We start from the raw sequence: 19,168 nt of genomic DNA on the forward strand, positions 1-19,168 counted from the left end.
CGCTGCTGTTCCGCGGGAGCCGGCCAGATTTCTTACGGTGTGGGAGTAAATTTCTGAATAAATCGCGGGAGAGATGTGTGTGTGTGTGTGTGTAAGAGAGAGATAGAGAGAGAGAGAGGCCGTCTCTCTCTCTCTCTCTCTCTCTCTCTCTCTCTCTCTCCCTCTCCTCTCTGACTGCGAGCCTAAGATTGCATAGAAGGTATTCAGTTTCTGAATGGTTTAGGCTCAAGCCAACAGTTTGGTGACGCTGTCTGAGCCTTACGTCATAATTTTTTTTATTATACGCCGGTAATACCGGATACCGGGGTAAAATATGGAGGCGGTTTGACGGTCTCAAAATTTGGATACCGCCCAAGCCTAATACAGATCTCTCTTTTATATTATTATTTTCTATAGGGTGCTGTTCAATAATATTTGATAAGTGTCTATATACAATATGTTGAAAAGTTTTAGGTAATTAATAGTAGTTTAGGACTGATTGACAGCTATACCTTTTACCAGCATAAGCACACTTTACAGCCAGCAACATTTTGCACATTGCAGAGCAGTTTTCAAACACTCCAGTGGTAAACCCCCCAGAAATTCAAACTCCAGGCAAGAATGCATACTGTCATTACTGTGACAATAAACACCACTAGCTTAATCAATGCCCAAGCTTTGTACAGCCAACCAGTGAAATCAAAACTAACTGGATTAAGATGAATAAGAGATGCTGGAGGTGCGGACGAAAACATCAAGCTGCTCAATGCAGGTTAAAAGGCATCTGTAAAATTTGTAAAGGCAAACACCTAACTGTCCTACATGACCTCAACACAAAATTACCTAAGATGAAGCAAGTTGAAATGCCTCAAGAAAGTCAGATGCTGTAGCTTGATCGGCCAGCAAATGGCAGCCAGGTCATGTTGAAAATCAGTATCAAGTGTTGTTACACAATGGCAAGCAATCACTAATATCTTATGCAATTCTAGATGATGGGTCTGAACATACTATCTTGCTTCATGAAGCAGCAGAACAACTTAAGCCTAATGGACAGGAAGAAAAGCTTTCTTTAAGGACAGTTTGACATGACACCCAAGTTATTCATGGTTCAAGAGTATCTTTTACTCTTTACCCGGCATATCAGCCAGACAAAAGATTCAAAATAAAGAGTGCTTTCACTGCAGCAAATTTGGGTCTGGCTGAACATTCACATCCAGTTACCCTATTGCAAAAGAAATATGAACATCTCAAAGGACTGCCTCTTTATGCATTTTCGCAGGCCCAGCCAGTGCTGCTAATAGGTTCTGATCATTACAGCTTTATCACCCCCATGGAGCCAGTACAACAAGAGCCCAAAACTGGCAAAGGTGAACAACCAAGAAGTCGAAAGGCTGGAGCTATCTGGTTATGAAATCAAATTATCACCAAAAGCAATCGAGCAAACGCATGAATCCTGGTACATGCCACACCATATGGTGCATCATAATGTCAGGCACAGCGTAGTGTACAATTGTTCCTTACCGTATCAAAGCCATAACCTTATTGAGTATCTGCTGCCTGGGCCCACTCTTCCTTCCACCTTGTTTGGAGTGTTGCTTCCCTTCAGAGAGCGTTTTGTTGCCATCATGAGTGACATTAAAGGCATGTTCCATCAGATGCGGCTGCTCCAAGAAGATAGACAGCTTCGTAGATTTCTGTGGAGAGACATGCATTGTGATAATCCAGTCAGCATCTATGACTGGAAAGTTCTGCCATTTGGGACAACATGTAGTCCATGCTGTGCAACATTTGCTGTCCTCAAACATGTCCAGAAGAATACTGTTCCAGGTGAAGACACCCGTGCAGCTGTGGAGAAACATTTCCATGTGGACAATTACCTGCAGAGTGTAACATCAACTGACAAAGTATCCAAACTGGTGAACAAGCTGCAGACTCTACTTATGTCTGGGGGGTTCGAATTAAGGCAGTGGGCTTCTAACATCCCTTCTGCTGTTGCTCACCTTCCTACAGAAGCTAGATCTGAGAAAAATGAGCTTAAGCTTTCTGAAAAGCAGCGAGATGTTTCTGAGTCCACCATGGGTCTACGTTAGCTCTGCCAAACAAACACACTTGGTTATAAAACTCATCCAAGGGAGCCACAAATACCCACAATGAGGTACGCCTACCAAGTCTTAGCCAGTTAGTATGACCCACCAGAGTACATAATCCCCTACACAACACTAGCTAAAGCATTGGTTCAAAGGTTATGGGATAAAAAAAAATATATATATATATATATATAAACATGGCTGGGATGACCCATTGTTGCTAACAGAACTTGTGCAAGCCTGGCAAGAATTGGAGAAGGAACTGCAGCACCTGAACAACATTGCCATACCACGATGCTACACCAGCACACAGCTAGATTCTGAGTCCTGCTTAGGAAACATCCACATATTCTGTGATGCATCAAATCATGCATATGGTTCAGCAGCATATTTGAGAACACAGAGTCTTCAAGGCCAAGCTGAGGTTGCATTTGTCACAGCCAGATCACGAGTGTTCCCAAAACAACAGCTATCTGTACCCAGGCTGGAACTTTGTGCAGCACTTAGTGGAGCTTGTAGCGTACAGTCCACAGATAAAATTTCTTATTGATTTTATCACGGTCTGGCTTTGGTCGACAGAAGGGTTTTACGACTCCTGGCTCCAAAAAGTCTGGATTTTCGTGACAGCTTAAATAATCTAGGGAGCCTGGAGAGATAGGTCTGTCACTTCAAAGACATTCCTGCCCAAATACACACACACACACACACACACAACCACGAGGCTGTTCCGACAGAAAGAAAATGAACTCATCAAATCCTGAACCAGCACAAAACTAAGGTGTTATGTTTTGTAAACTTTGTATCTCATTTCTGACTTTTCTTACCTGTGTAACCTCTCTTATAACCTGTATGTATGTTCCCTTTAGGCCTTTGTAAAGCATAAATATTGGAAGGATATGAAAAATTATGTTAATGTACTTTTAAACCCCCCATGTTTGGTACCGATGGGTTTCTGCTGACATTTTACAACACATGATGCATAGAGCGAGACCATAACTCGCATTGCTTTATTCTTTAAAGCCCTGTATTAAATGCCTGTCCGCATGCTTTAGGCGGACACTCAAATTTGCATACGAGCAGCCTCGAGACAAAGGAAGGGTTCCCGCTTGAACTTTGTACTGAAACCATTGGTCAGAATGCTGAACGGGTTGTCACGTGACCCGCAGGTATAACCAGACCTTTTGCCAAACATCTGGGCAGAAAGAGAACGTCCTAAAAGGAACATCATTGACGGTGGCCCTCGTGCCACACGGCTCTTCACAGCCACATGGACTTTCCCGCCACGTTTTCTTTATTTTCCGGCAAAAGTAAACTCAGTTTAAAGTTTGCGATCGTGTTCGTCCGAACTGCATTACAAACTCCACGCATCAAGAAGGACATCAAAAGGAGTTTCATCAGGAAAAGACCCGCATAAAGAGAGAGACCTCCAGACATGAAAGACCAGGTGATTTTAGTTATGCGATTAAGCTGTGCCCCTTTTATCAAAAAGGTGTTTTTTATAATCCTGGTGATCCTTAATGGTGTGTGGAACTGAAAGTTTTGTCACTCTTTTATCTGAAATCTATATTTCCGCGCTTTGCTATCTCTCTCTGTTCGTACATGTTTTATAGTCCCGTATAGACCCGATATCTCCACGTGGTTTACCTTTGTTCTGTGTTTAATGTATGTTTGTGCGTTTGTTCGTTATGTCTGACTAGTCAATAAATTCCATTATAATCAGATGAATTGTATTGTTTGCCTCACTAGAAAATGTCACTGAAATACAGATTCCCCTGCCTAGCTATTATAAGTTGTTTAATACTTTTGAATGATTAATCTACTTCACAAGAAGTAGCAATTAAATTCCCTTTTTCTAAATGAATAGATTACCGTGTCCGCTCGGAAGAGCGGCGGCTCTGCTTGTGTTTGTTTGGTCAAATTAACAATAAATTGATCCGGAATATTAGTGATTAATAATAATTCGTTATTGTTGATAATTAATATTCATAATCTGGGAATCCGCTCGGTCGTGCGAGCATGATCATATACAATCATATGTTTGTTTGACCAAATTGACTGAAGCTTAAGCCGGAATATTAATAATTAAGAATAAACCGTTATTGTTGATTATTAATATTCATAAAATGAGCTAATTTCATGCTACAAGCTCAACTACCAAAAGTTCTAGAAAAGAAACTGACACTGAACATTCAGTAGGTTCATTTATGGAGTGACTCAAAGACAGTCTTGTCCTGGATCCAGTCCGATTCATGCAGATATAAAGTGTTTGTGGGTACACGAATCACAGAGATTCAGGAGCTGACTGAAAACAATCCAGCAACCACTGCAAAACCCTTCAGCAGCTCTCAGTTCCCAGTCAGTTGCAGCAGGGACCTCAATTTCTGTGGCAAGACTCAAGTGCCTATCCTCAAGATACAAGAAAATCAGTGCTAGACATTACTGATGAGGAGAGAAGGGTAACCTTTTGTAGCCTGACCACGATAGACTACTCTGATATAATGCAAGAATTCTCGCAGTACCACAGCTTTGATCAGTTGGTGTAACATGAATCACAAGAGCAGTTAATGCAAACTAATCAAACCTGAGAAGTATGTGCCCAAGACCATGCAGCTGCTGAGAACTGAGTCCAGAAGCAGGCACAAGCCATGTGCTTTCCAGCTGAACTTAAAGGGTAACAAACCCTTACTTTCCAACAGTAGATTATTAGCCCTAGCTCCTGAGCTTGACCACTCTACTGGACTTATAAGAGTCGTTGGTCGTCTGAGACATAGTGAACTGCTTAAGCCAGATACCGTCCACCCAATTGTTCTTGAACCCAAACGCCCACTCAGTCAACTCCTGATTCAGCATTATGATGAAAAACTCCATCATCCTGGCCCAGAATGAGTGTTTGCGGAGTTACGCAGAAAATACTGCATTGATCAGAAAGAAATCAACTGTTGAATCGACTGAAGAAAGATGGATCCTGTTAAACTGGAGAGTGAAGATGTGAAGATTGAAGAAGAGGCGCTTACAGTGAGAAAAGAAGAGTCTGAGGAACAGACAGGTCGGTTTATTAAAGCTCAGTTCATCTGTGTGTTCACTAAACATCTTCAGCCAAAAGTAGCTAAAACTGGTTTTATATTCGCATGTTCAGACTTTCTCCTTAACAATATCACTTCAGAAAATGATTCTGTGCTAATTATGACTAGTGAAATCATATACTGAGTTAAAGTTGTTTTTATATTCGTTTGCTTTGGTACTGTGACAGCTTATACCAGGCTACTTTAACTACTGGCTCTGAAATGGCACATAAGAATGACTTCAACATAACATTAGCACTGTTTAATTTAGTGTGAATATTGTACTTTGATAGTCATTATATTATAATTTAATAATATGATAATATGATTTTACTATTTGGAATTAGCACAGAGTAATTTTGTGAAGTGATATTATTAAGGATAAAGTCTGAATGTGCGAATATAAAACCAATTTTATCTCAATAAATCACATTATCAGCCAACGACTCTCAAAGTACAATAGTCACAGTCAAATAAACAGTGCTAATGTTGTGTTGTAAGTCATTCTTACGCACCATTTCAGAGCCAGTATTTAAAGTAGCCAAAATGAACAAATGTACGAATATAAAGCAACTTTACCTCAGTTTATAACTCAATTCATAACTATTGTGCAGTTGTTGTTGTTTTAATATTTAAGTTATAATGAGTTACTCTGACAGTAAAGGGTTAAATGCAGTGTTGTTTAAGGAATGTCAGCTTGTTGTTTTTCAGCAGCTTTTCTTCCCGTTCAGCTGGAAGGTCTGCTTCTGACACCTCATACTTTTCACATTTAATATATGATATATACTTTTTCGAGTGACATTATATATATTAACTAAGATACTGAGTTAGTACTAAAAACGTCTGCTGACAGTTAAGGGTTAAATGTCATTTGTTTATTGAATGTCAGCATTTTAATAATAAAAATAAATGAACACAACCAAGCCTTAAAAACACTGAAGCACCTCTTGAAGAAACCTGTTTTTCAGCAGCTTTTCTTCCTGTTCAACTGAAGGTCTGCTTTAACTTTACTTTTGATTTGGTGACTCTGAATGTTTAGAGTTATATTTAATGCTGAATCTTTGGACACTATTAAGTCAGTCTGACATAGAAGAGAACAAACCCTTTAAAGGGATTAAAAATAAAGCTTTTAGACACAGTGTTTAAATGACCGTGTTTGACTCAGTGTTTAATCTGTGTTTGAGGATTTGATCTTCAGGATCAGACATTTAAATCACACTCACACATATAAAACCCCTTCATCATCTCCACAAATCAGCGTAATGTAGAAGTGTTAAACTCACATGCAGAAGTACAGACGCTCTTGTGCAGCAGGAACACAATCTGAGCTTTTTGACTTTCACTTCACTAAAACACACCTGTGTGATCTACAGGTATATCCTGAAATATTATTGGCTCCACAGAGTGACACTGACATGAATATTCATGATATTCTCCTGACTGTGGGCGTGTCCTTGGGACAACACACAAACCACTGGAGCTGAAGATATCTGTGCAGATTCTCTGAGCACAAGTGTGTTGAAGGAGTATTGAAAAAGTATAATATAGTATACATAGTGTCATATAATACAAACATATATAAGAATAGAGAAAAATGTATTTGAAATAAAATCCAAGAGGTCTCTGAAAAAAATTCAAAGCAGTATTGGACTAATAAAATAAGATTACAGATGAAAATATAAATGAGTACACCCCTTACAGATCTCTCTGATGAATTATTATTTTCTATCAGATGCTGTTCAATAATATAAGTGTGTTTATACATTAGATTAGTCAGGATTAAAGCCAAAACAGTTACATTTAGTTCAAATGTTCATTCATTCATTTTCTTTTCGGCTTAGTCCCTGATTTTTATCAAGGGACACCACCGCGGAATGAACCGCTTACTTATCCAGCATATGTTTTATACAGCCAGTACTGGAAAACACCTATACACACTCACACACACACACACACTCATACACTACGGCCAATTTAGTTAATCAGTTTCCTTATAGAGCATGTGTTTGTACTGTGGGGGAATCGGAGCACACGGAGGAAACCCACGCCAACACAGTGTAACATAAAATTAGCTCATTTTATGAATATTAATAATCAACAATAACGGTTTATTCTTAATTATTAATATTCCGGCTTAAGCTTCAGTCAATTTGGTCAAACAAGCATATGATTGTATATGATCATGCTCGCGCGACCGAGCGGATTCCCAGATTATGAATATTAATTATCAACAATAACAAATTATTATTAATCATTAATATTCCGGATCAATTTGCTAATTTGACCAAACAAACACAAGCAGAGCCGCCGCTCTTCCGAGCGGACACGGTAATCTATTCATTTAGAAAAAGGGAATTTAATTGCTACTTCTTGTGAAGTAGATTAATCATTCAAAAGTATTAAACAACTTATAATAGCTAGGCAGGGGAATCTGTATTTCAGTGACATTTTCTAGTGAGGCAAACAATACAATTCATCTGATTATAATGGAATTTATTGACTAGTCAGACGTAACAAACAAACAAACGCACAAACATACATTAAACACAGAACAAAGGTAAACCACGTGAAGATAGGCAAGGCAAGGCAAGGCAAGGCAAGTTTATTTATATAGCACATTTCATACACAATGGCAATTCAAAGTGCTTTACATAAACAAGAATAAAAGAAACAAGTAAAATAAAAATAAAAACAAATAATAAAAATGCGTTCAAAACAAAACAAAACATAAAAACAGGTAAAATGTGATATGAAAGAATGAAGAAGAAGAGAAAAACATGATAGTGCAATCTGTCGGACGCAGCACAGTGCTCATTCAGTAAAGGCACAGCTAAACAGATGTGTTTTCAGTCTTGATTTGAATGTGCCTAATGTTGGAGCACATCTGATCATTTCTGGAAGCTGATTCCAGCAGCGAGGGGCGTAGTGGCTGAAAGCCGATTCACCCTGCTTTGACTGAACTCTTGGAACTTCTAGTTTATATGATCCTAATGATCTGAGTGATCTGTTAGGTTTGTATTGAGTGAGCATATCTGTGATGTATTTAGGTCCTAGGCCATTTAGTGATTTATAGACCAGTAATAATACTTTAAAATCTATTCTGAATGTAACTGGCAGCCAGTGTAAAGACCTGAGGACAGGTGTGATGTGCTCTGATTTTCTGGTTCTGGTTAGAATTCTGGCTGCAGCGTTCTGGATGAGCTGTAACTGTCTGACTGTCTTTTTAGGAAGACCAGTGAGGAGTCCATTACAGTAATCCACCCTGCTGCTGATAAAAGCATGAACAAGTTTTTCTAAATCTTCACTAGAAACAAAGCATCTGATTCTTGCTATGTTTTTGAGATGATAGTATGCTGATTTACTGACTGCTTTGACATGACTGTTAAAACTCAGATCTGACTCAAGAGTCACACCAAGATTCTTGACCTTATTTTTTGTCGTTTGACCTTTAGTGCCAAGGTACGCATTTACCTTGAGAACCTCATCCCTGTTCCCAAACGCAATGACTTCAGTTTTCTCTTTGTTTAACTGAAGAAAGTTTTGGCACATCCAATTGCTCATTTCATCAATGCATTGGCAGAGGGTGTCAATGGGGCTGTAGTCATTAGGCAGTAAGGCTAGGTAGATCTGAGTGTCATCAGCATAGCTGTGGTAGGAGATTTGGTTCTTTCTCATTATTTGGCTTAGAGGAAGCATGTAAAGGTTGAACAGGAGAGGTGCCAGAATCGAGCCTTGTGGGACTCCACATGTCATGGGTGTCCACCTCGACCTATGGTCACCTATGCTGACATGGTAACCTCTCCCTTCAAGGTAAGATCTAAACCATTTGAGGACCGTGCCAGACAGCCCAACCCAGTTTTCCAGCCTATCCAGAAGTATGCTGTGATCGACAGTGTCAAATGCAGCACTGAGATCCAACAATACCAGCACTGTTATTTTACCTGAATCTGTATTTAGGTGTATTTCATTGATTATCTTTATAAGAGCGCTCTCTGTACTGTGATGTGCTCTGAACTCCGATTGAAAATTGTCTAAACACCCCCTGAAGTTTAAGAACTTGTTAAGCTGGTTAAAAACAACTTTTTCAATGATTTTGCCAATGAAAGGGAGATTTGAGATTGGCCTGTAATTGCTCAATAGGGTGTTATCCAGGTTGCTCTTCTTCAAGAGGGGTTTAACAACTGCAGTTTTAAGTGAGTTTGGAAAAATCCCTGAGAGAAGTGAAGCATTTACCACTTTTAGAAGATCCATTTCTAAACAGGTAAACACCGTTAATTGCCATGAAATCAGACATAATTTCTGATTTCTTAAGTTGTGGTTGAGCTTGTTTGATATCGACACAACTTGACTGATTGGATGAGCTGATTGCCTTTCTGATATTATTGATCTTATCAGTGAAGAAATGAGCAAACTCATTACATTTGCTTTCAGAGAGGAGCTCACTGGGAATCTGACTGGGGGGGTTTGTGAGTCTCTATCGTTGCAAAGAGTGTACGAGCATTATTTAAGTTGCTGTTTATAAGGCTTGAAAAGAAAGTCTGTCTAGCAGTGTTTAGTTCCATATTAAAGGCATGAAGACTGTCTTTATAGATATTATAATGGACTACTAGTTTCGTCTTTCTCCACATACGCTCAGCTTTTCTCCACTGTCTTTTCATCATTTGTACTCTCGGTGACCTTGTCCAAGATCCCTTTTGCCTGGCAGTCATCTTCTTGACTTTAACAGGAGCATTGTCATTTATGACATTCTCAATTTTAGAATTGAACAAAATCAAGGAGAGAATCAACAGAATCTGCAGATATGCTTGGTGCTAGTGATATGGCCTTCATAAACTGCTCACTGGTGTTCTCATTTATTCATCTCTTTCTGAGAGAGACAGATCTGTCTTTAATAGCTGGAGTGATCAATATATCAAAAAAGATACAGAAATGATCAGATAGTGCCACATCCTTAACAACAGTCGATGAAATGTGTAAACCCTTAGTTATAAGTAGATCAAGAGTGTGTCCACGATTGTGTGTGGGTCCTTGAACATGCTGAGTCAGATCAAAAGTGTTAAAAACAGTCATCAGTTCTTTTACAGCATTGATTTCTGGATTATCAATGTGAATATTAAAATCCCCAGCAATACTAAAATAATCATATTCAGATGTTACTATTGATAACAGCTCTGTAAAATCCTCAATAAAAGCTGGAGAATATTTTGGAGGTCTGTAGATAATGATCAGTAAGATGCGTGGAGCACCTTTCAGTGCTATACTCAGATATTCAAAAGACAAATAGTCACCAAATGACACTTGTTTACATTCATACACATCTTTAAACAGGGCAGCGATGCCTCCACCTCTCCTATTAGCTCTGCAAACACTCAAAAAGTCAAAGTTTAAAGGAGCTGCTTCATTCAGAACTGCTGCGCTACAACTGTCATCTAGCCAAGTTTCATTTAAAAGCATAAAATCAAGGCAGTTTGTGTTGATAAAACCATTGACTAAAAGAGACTTATTGTTGAGCGATCTGATGTTTAAAAGCGCTAACTTAACAGTTTTAGCCGTTTTCACTACAGAAGTCTCAGATCTACATTTAATAGACACCAGATTTGAATCATTTGCTTTACGACCAAAAGAAGTCTTTGGTTTTCTGTCACTTAACACAACACATATCTGCTTAGAGAAAGCTACAGACACACTGGGTTCCTGCTTGTTCTCAAAACATTTGATAAAGACACTGTTATCTAAGCAGGCCCCCGACACACATCAGTGAGAGCTCTTGTGTTCACCAGCTGAAGATGGGGCGTTGTTGTTTGGGCCCTGGCGGTGTGGCAAAAATCGGAGGGCTCTTCCAGGTGTTTGTGGAGCAGGCCGCTTTTTGGTTGATAACTGGGGGCTTGCTGCAATGGAGTCTGAAAGTTTAATTCCAGCATACACCAGTTCCTCCATCTTTTTTGAAAATCCCAAGAGTGGTGAACATTGTGACAATGAGAAAGTGTCCGGTGACAGAGGCTGTGCATCTGGAGATTCTGTCTGCAGAAATATGTTTTCCTGAGGATCATTTTTGAGTGACGAGACTTGATGCTGTTCTGATGCGTCACAGTCTGCCTGTGTTGAGCAGAGGGCAACTGATCGTGTCTCTATCAACATCGGGTGTTTTGGCTGCATGGCATTATCACTGTCCTTGGGTGATTCGTCAGCCACAAGGCCACTCAGGAGCTGATTTGAAGTCCTGTGGTCATCCGGACATTTGCTAGGTGTGTGTGTGCAATTTAGTTCAGTGGCATACACAGCTGATGGATGATGGAGGGAAAAAAATATTGTCCTTTAGCACCTTGCTTGTTTGGATGAAGGCCGTCTGATGTAAACAGCTGTCTTTGGTTCCAGAAGAGATTGAAGTTGTCGATGAAATTCAGTCCTTTCTTGTTACATGTTTTCTGTAGCCATACATTTAGACCAAGAAGCCGTGAAAACATATTTGTCCCTCTTGCAGGGAGTGGTCCACTTATGAACGGCTGAACCTTCAATCTTTCAACTGTTTCCAAGAGCTCACAGAAAACTTTCTTGAGCAGTTCTGACTGTTCCTTCCGAATATCATTCTTCCCCACATGGATGATAATCCGTTTTGCAGTACTGTGGTTTTTCAGAATTTCCTCAAGTTCTTTATTTACATTAGAAACTGTTGCATGAGGAAAGCAGTATGTCATTGTAGATCTGCTCCTGAAATTCTTGATTATTGAATCTCCCACGACTAGTGTTCTTATCTCAGGTGCGATCGGAGCAGAATGCCGCTGTCTAGTCGGCCTTGAGCCTCTGTTCCATGCAGAATTAGTTGCTGAATCATGCGATCTCTGTCTGACTGCATTTGGGGATTCTTCACTCATATTACTCAAAACTTCATATCTGTTCTGAAGCTGTATTTGAGTCCGAGCTGTATTTGGGGTAGAAGAAGCTAATGCGGCAGCATATGATCTGACCCCGCGAGTACCCTTTGGTCTCGCACCTTATTTATGCCAATACTCATTTTCAACAGTTTTTTTCTGTTTTTCTGTGCTCAAAACAGTAGCAGGAACAGATTTATGGGACTCACCGGCTGTGTGCTGAGAGGATCCACAATGAAGCTGAAGTTCTGGTCGGATCGCAAGCAACTTCGTTTCAAGAACTGCAATCCTTTGTAGAAGTTTGTGGCAGTTTGTACAGCAGTGAGAATCTGAATTAATCCGATCCAGAGGCATTTTCACAGCCGTGTTTTCCCGTCTCCGGAATGTAAGCAGCTGGTAGCTGGTAGCAGGAGGATTGTTTAGACGGTAATTCCCCTCTTGTTAGTAAAGCTATATTCCAGAATGTTTGTAGAATCGATGCTGATCTTCAAGCTGTGTTTTTTGAGCACTGTGCTGATAGGCTCAAGTTAAAATTAGGGTATAAGATATAAAAGCAAGAGTGCAAAGAGCGGAGCAGTAGGCAAAGACGTCCAAACAGTAGCAAAGCAGGAAGTGAAGCTTATATAAGACAAAACACACCACAATCTGTCATCATTTTTTATTTATACAAATATTCATCTGTACACATTCATCAAGAGCATAAATTCATTCAACTCTTCTATACACATTATACTTAAACACACAGAGAGAACATTTAAATTATAGGCAAAAATTGTGAAAACCATTTACTCAAAAAATAAAACTGGAATATTAAATACATTTGTGTATTTGTGTTCTATTTCAACATGTATTTTACATTAGAATAAAAATGCATTTGATTTCAGATGTGCATAATAACACTTTTCAATTAGGGTCAAAATACAGGTTTAAATCACAATGCTTAAGCTGTTTAAAGAACAACTTTATTGAATTAAATGAGAAAGATACAATATGCCTATCACAGAAACTAAAATGCAGATGCAACCATAGAAAAAAAAATATTCTGGCTGGATTAGCAGGTTCAATAAATAAATTAATTAATTAGAAACAAATGAATTTTTAGGTGGTGTGAAACTGTCGGGAAGCCGTTCCTCTACAGTGCTACCATTTACTAGAATTCCATCCCGGATTTTCCAGAAATACGAAGTATTAGTGACCCAGAGACTTGTCTGGGAACAAGCTTGAAAGATTACTGTAATAAATTACATTTTTCATGCTTTGTTTATCCTCCACAAATAAACAGGTAGCACATCATAATAATAATATAGATTAACTTGCACGCATATCCACATTAATAATCTGTGACAAATTATACTGTAGATTAAAGTGTTCGCATATCTACACCATTATTACAGTAGTAAATTAGCTCAAGGTTGTTCTTCCTGCGCCTTTTCCGCCGTTATAATGTTGTGAGTTATGATTTAGATTTCAAGGCTCGTGTACCTTTTGGAACATTATATAGCGGGCTAGCTTAGCGGGAGGAAGATTAATTTAAACGGGGCTTCAAATGAATCGACTCTTTTAATCCGAACAAACGAATCGTTCAGCAATGCTATCAACATAAAATTTGAGCAGGGTAGCAAGATCAAAGTTCAAGACATTAGATTCATTAATATACACAGGCACCTTTCTTTATACAAAATTAAACTTTATTGACTAATCCAACAGAAACTAACACCTAACACAAACACAATTTCATACAAGCATAGGGGAGAGTAACAAACGTGAAGAGGTTGAGAAGATGTAATGATGGGAAAAACCTATGAGTCTGTAAGAACAAACCAAGCAACCAAACGTAATCAAATTCAATATAAATTCAATATAACCCTTCTATTGTCTCTTTAGGGTTAATTTAGTTCACACCAGTTTAGATGTTGGGAGAAAGGTGATACTTGCGGTCTGTTCGTGATGTCCGAACTCCCGTTGTTGAGCATGTTGTTGGTTGGCTGATCCTTTGTTGGTTGACGCCGCAAAAGTTCTGAACAGAAAAATGTCTGAGCGTGGTGCGATTAACCCTTTCCGTCTGGGTTTCTGCCTGCTTTCTTGAAGGTTTCAATACTTAGGTTTGTGAGGAAGTTGCTAAGTTTGAAGAAGGTTTCAAAACAACGTGTTTCCAGAGCAGAGGAGGGGGTTGGGGGAGGAGGGGGTTGGGGGAGGGGGGGGGGGGGTTGGGGTTGCCTGGAGTTGGGAGAGAGAGGGGGAGCTTCCAGGCAGCGTGTTTGAAGAAAGGGTCCCAACAGAGGTCCCAGGAGAGTTTGAACAGAGAGAGTGCGTGCGAAGAGGGGGAGTTTAGCTTGGTCTTCAACATTATAGGGTAGGTTCGGATCCACCCTCCATGGAAAGTTGACCAATAAGAAGCTAACTTCCTGGAATATTAAATTTATGTGGGTCTTTGTCCGAGGCTGAATAATTTGCATAGGCAAATTTTATGTAAATCGGGACAAAAAATGTTAAAGTCTCTTAAAACATTAATATGTTGCACTCATATTAAAATAAAATGTCAACGATCAATTTGTACAGCAAGTAAGCTTTTCGAAAAGTCCAAACTTGAACAGTATAGGAGGTTGTTTAGCCTAGGAACTGTTAAAAAATTATATGCAGGGGTATTAAAACCAAAAATATTAATACAAGAGAAAGGGAAACTTTGCAAAACATATGATTAAACATATAGAGTAAAGTTTATATGAAAACAGTGTTAAACAAGCAGTTTAAATAGTCCTTTGTAAGTCATTCCTGTGCCTAGTGCCGCATGGCACATTCCTTTGGGTCGTAAATACCTTGGAATCAGGTTTCGAGCCTTCTCTGGGCAAAGTTGGCTGGTTGTATAATAAAATGCAAAATGATTATGTGTCTGGTCCACCATATTCGTTACAGGTGCAATAACACTAAATGATCTGCCCCCATTGAAGAGAGGCGGTACCGAGGGACAGCGAGAAGGCCAGAGTCAGCAGAACGTAAAGAATGAGTTGGAGTGTAGGGGACAAGCATGTTGCAGAGATAGGAGGGTGCTAGGCTATTTAGGGATCTAAATGCAAGGAGAAGAATTTTGAATTTAATGCCGTATGCAACTGGGAGCCAGTGGAGATGGTACAAATTTGGGGTTATGTGAGCAGAACGTTTGGAATAGCCTGGCTCATCATGTGTTTATTAAAGTGTGATGAGTTGCTGAAACTCTTCCTACACTGAGTGCATGTGAATGGTTTCTCTCCAGTGTGAATCCTCATGTGTAGACTAAGAGATGATGAGCGGATGAAACTTTTCCCACACTGAGTGCATGTGAATGGTTTCTCTCCACTGTGGATCCTCATGTGCTGATTAAGGGATGATGATTGGCTGCAATTAAACACATTGTGCTGTTTTTAAATGAAGGTTTTTATACTTAAAAGGAAGACAAAGTACTGAACAACATAGCCTTGTGTGAAAATGTTTTTCCTCATTAAAAGATAACTTTAATTTCTCACACCGGCTTTCTGTAGCCACACCCAGACCTGATTACTACCACACATGTTCGTAATCAAAAAATCACCTAAATATGACCTGTCTGACAAAGTGAAGTAGTCCAAAAGAGCCTCAAAAGCTAGACATCATGCCAAAATCTAAAGACCTTTACACTACTACTCAAATGCAAAAAAACAAGTGTTTGAGGAGTGAGTCCTGGAAAAAGCAAAAGTCAAAGTAATCATCCGATCAGGTGAGCACTAAGGAAGTGCCATGGGAAAAAAACAACCAAACACTCACTCACTAGCGTTCCTGGACACAAATACAGGGTTATAAACAGGACAAAAGGGAAACGAGAGCTCCTGTGACTGCAAATAAAACCTGATGACAAGAGATAACCTGTCACCCAGAACCGTAGGAGAAAGCAAAAGCATCAGGTATGGTGAAAGTACCCCCTCCCTCAAGAACGCCCCCTTCCGCCGCATTCCCTTAAGACTCACTATGGACCAGATGAAACTGATCAATGAGAGAGGGGTCCAGAATATCCAGAGCCGGAATCCAACATCTCTCTTCTGGACCATAACCCTTCCAGTCTACCCGATACTGATAACCTCTCTACCTCTACTCCTCACATTCAGGAGCCAGTGCACGGTGTATGTGAGTGCACCCTCAACCAGTCTGGGAGGCAGAGGAGTTATGGGCTGCAGGGAGGAGAGAAGAATGGGTTTGATTTTAGTCATCTGAAAAAAATGGATGAATGTTTTTAAACTTAGAGCTTAATTTGAGTTGAACCAACACTAGACTGAGCACCTTGATAATGGGAAATGGTCCAGTGAATTTGGGTCCCAATTTATGTGAGGGAAGTCTGAGAGGAATGTCTCTGGAAGACAACCAGACTTACTGACCACACATGTATAGATGGGGCAGACGCTTCATTCCTATTGCCAGTCTGGTGATCCTCCATGTCTAGAGGCATCTCTGAATGAAGGAATGCATTGAGGGAACAATAGCATCTGGTTTTGGGGAAGAGAATATGCTTATTTCACACAGCCACCATTTTAAAGAACGAAAGCGAGGCTGTGGTGTGAAAAACATGGAACTATAGGATCAGCACTGTAAACATTGCAACATGCTGTGGACTACAAACCTCCAGCTGTTGCCGCAATTTCAAAATGCAGGTGGTGTAAACATTACTTTAATATTATTCAGTTCAGTTTAACTAAAAAAATTAAAAACATATTAGGCATCAAACAAAATTACAATCTCTAAGAATAATACGCTTAAGTATCTGCCTTGGATTCAGTTCATGGCACCAGGTAGACACTGTGGTGACGATTCCTTGCTTCAGCCTATGTACGACTAAAAACTCAACTATTTAGTCTCCACTTCACTTCCTAATCTGTAATTGCCTCTGGATATACCACTAACTGTACTCAAAAAAAAAAAAAAAAATTACTAATACTTTCCTTCTTAGACTTTACAGACCTGAAACTTGCCTATAGCACTTATTCATTGTTGCTCTTATAGTTGTGTAAATTGCTTCCTTGTCCTCATTTTTAAGTCGCTTTGGATAAAAGCGTCTGCTAAATGAGTAAATGTAATCGGGTGAGCGATAAAACAATGCAGTCTTCTGTAGCACACCCTTGTGTTGTCTGTTATAGAGTTGTCCCAGTACTAAAGTTTTAAAAACATCCATTTCCCACTAACATTCAAGTGCCGCTTAAGCGTGTTCTTAAACAGCGCTGATATGCCAGTGTTCACTGATGCCAACCAGAAATTACTGCGATGTTCCTGTGTGACTTCCAAGTTTTTTCCAAACGTAGCCTCGATTTCACTTTTAAAATGGCAGCCTTGTGAAGTCAGTCTACAGAGGGGGCTGATAGCCTAAGTAGCACTGAAAGGGAGGCAAGCCTATAGAAAAAATGGGAAGAGAATTAAATACTTATTTGACCATGATTAATCTAAAACTCCAAGATAATGGTTCCCTGCATGCGACGCAATGCAGGACTCTCTCCAGCTGCAGACTAGCTTGCTCGGCCTGGCCATTGGTCTGAGGGTGGTGCTCGTGAGAGGCTAGCAGTCACCCCCAGCTGTCGGCAGAATTCTGCCCAAAACCTGGACACAAATTGCAGACCCCTACTTAAAACCATGTCAACTAGAAGGCCAAGAATATGGAACACGTGGTCCAACACAATGGCTGCTGTCTCCCTCGATGAAGATTATTTAGGGAGTGAAATAAAGTAAGCCGCTTCAAAAATCTGCCCACTACAGTGAGGACTACTGTGTTGCCCACTAACCCAGTGACAAGCCAACAAAAACTGACTAGTGTTCCACACCATTGAGAGCCACCAGAACCATTAGCCGCATTTCCACTATCGCACCTAAAGCGAGGGAGCCCAGGCCAGTCGCGTTTCCACTGTCACTTCCAGGGCCTGATCAGGCCAAAGCTGGGCTTCCTCGGGGCGAAATATGGGCTATAGCCTATTTTATTACTTGCTCTTATGTCCTGAATCACTTAACCCTTTCCTTTCGTTTTTAGATAAATTTTTCTTACACATCATATTTTCTGATTTTCACTGGATGTCAACTCATTTTGCACACGCACCAGAATTGATAACCACTGCTCTGAGGTACTCAAAATAACAAACTATCATGCTCAAAATGAATTGCGTACTTAAAGTTACTTCTCTACTTATATATTTCTTTACAATATTTAAAACAGTTTGATAATTTAGTCAATTAATTTAACTGGAACAATAAAGTTTTCAGTTTTAGACAACTCGCGCACTGGTCCATCCCTTCTGAGAGAGCTCCATCTTGGTTTATGGTTAGACAAGACATCCTACTTCCCCTTCCATCACTACAATGTCTATCCATCCATCTATTTATTCATTTTATTTTGTAAATGTGTTATTTTAGGCTGATCTCAAAAATATAATAATTTAACTGACATGATTGTAGGTGTAGGCTAGGACTGTCTCTGTCATTTGCAGATAATGTTGTCCCGTTGGCTTCATAGGACATGGACTTTCAGCATGCAGAGGGACAATTTGCTGTTGAGTGTGACATGGCAGGGAAAGAAACAGCACCTACAAGTCAGAAACCACGGTCCTTGACTTAAAAAAGGTGGCCATCTCCAGTTTGGTGAGATTAAAAGATGGATCAGTGCAGCGGCAGCAGTTATGCAGTTCATGTGATTGTCTGTTGTGGTGAAGGAGCTAAGACTAAAGGCAATGTTCTCAATTTACCGCTCAATCTAGGTTCCTACTCACACCTATGGTCATGACTGAAAAGACAAGATCTCGGACACAACCAGACACATTTTACAAAGTGTTGTGACCCGATTGTTTGAGTTGCAACATAAAAGAGAGATGAGTCAACAAAATAGCCTGAATGCTAACTATTTATTATAAAATGCAACTCATAGAACAATCAATCAAAGCAACCAACAAATGTCTAGGGATAATAATGAAGATAAAGAACTTAGGATATAAATCACAACAACACTTTAGCTACATGATATAAGCAATGCAAAACAAAACCATAAGGTTAAAGAATCAATGAGAGGGCAGGTCTTGACATGAGGACTCCTGAGTAGCCACAGCATCTTGGGGTAGCTAGCACAACAGCTTTTAGTTACCCATTGATAAGTAATTCAAGCAACCAATCAGTATTTACCACATACTCCAATCTG

At 39.7% G+C, this 19,168-nt stretch overlaps 2 protein-coding genes across 3 annotated transcripts in view; one reads left to right on the forward strand and one right to left on the reverse strand.

Annotated features, from left to right (window-relative positions):
• si:dkey-82i20.1 overlaps positions 1–6,468 on the reverse strand; it is a 62,273-nt gene extending 55,805 nt beyond the window's left edge. The window contains exons 1-2 of the mRNA XM_073948136.1: positions 6,412–6,468; positions 1,501–1,673 (exon numbers count right to left, since the gene is read on the reverse strand). The gene's annotated coding sequence lies outside the window, so the exon portion shown is untranslated. The remainder of the gene's footprint in view (positions 1–1,500; positions 1,674–6,411) is intronic.
• The window catches only part of LOC137491103 (uncharacterized), a 1,183,352-nt gene that overhangs the window by 681,815 nt on the left and 482,369 nt on the right, over positions 1–19,168 (forward strand). The window lies entirely within an intron of this gene.

Source organism: Danio rerio, chromosome 4, assembly GCF_049306965.1.
Source record: "Danio rerio strain Tuebingen ecotype United States chromosome 4, GRCz12tu, whole genome shotgun sequence".
NCBI lineage: Eukaryota > Metazoa > Chordata > Actinopteri > Cypriniformes > Danionidae > Danio > Danio rerio.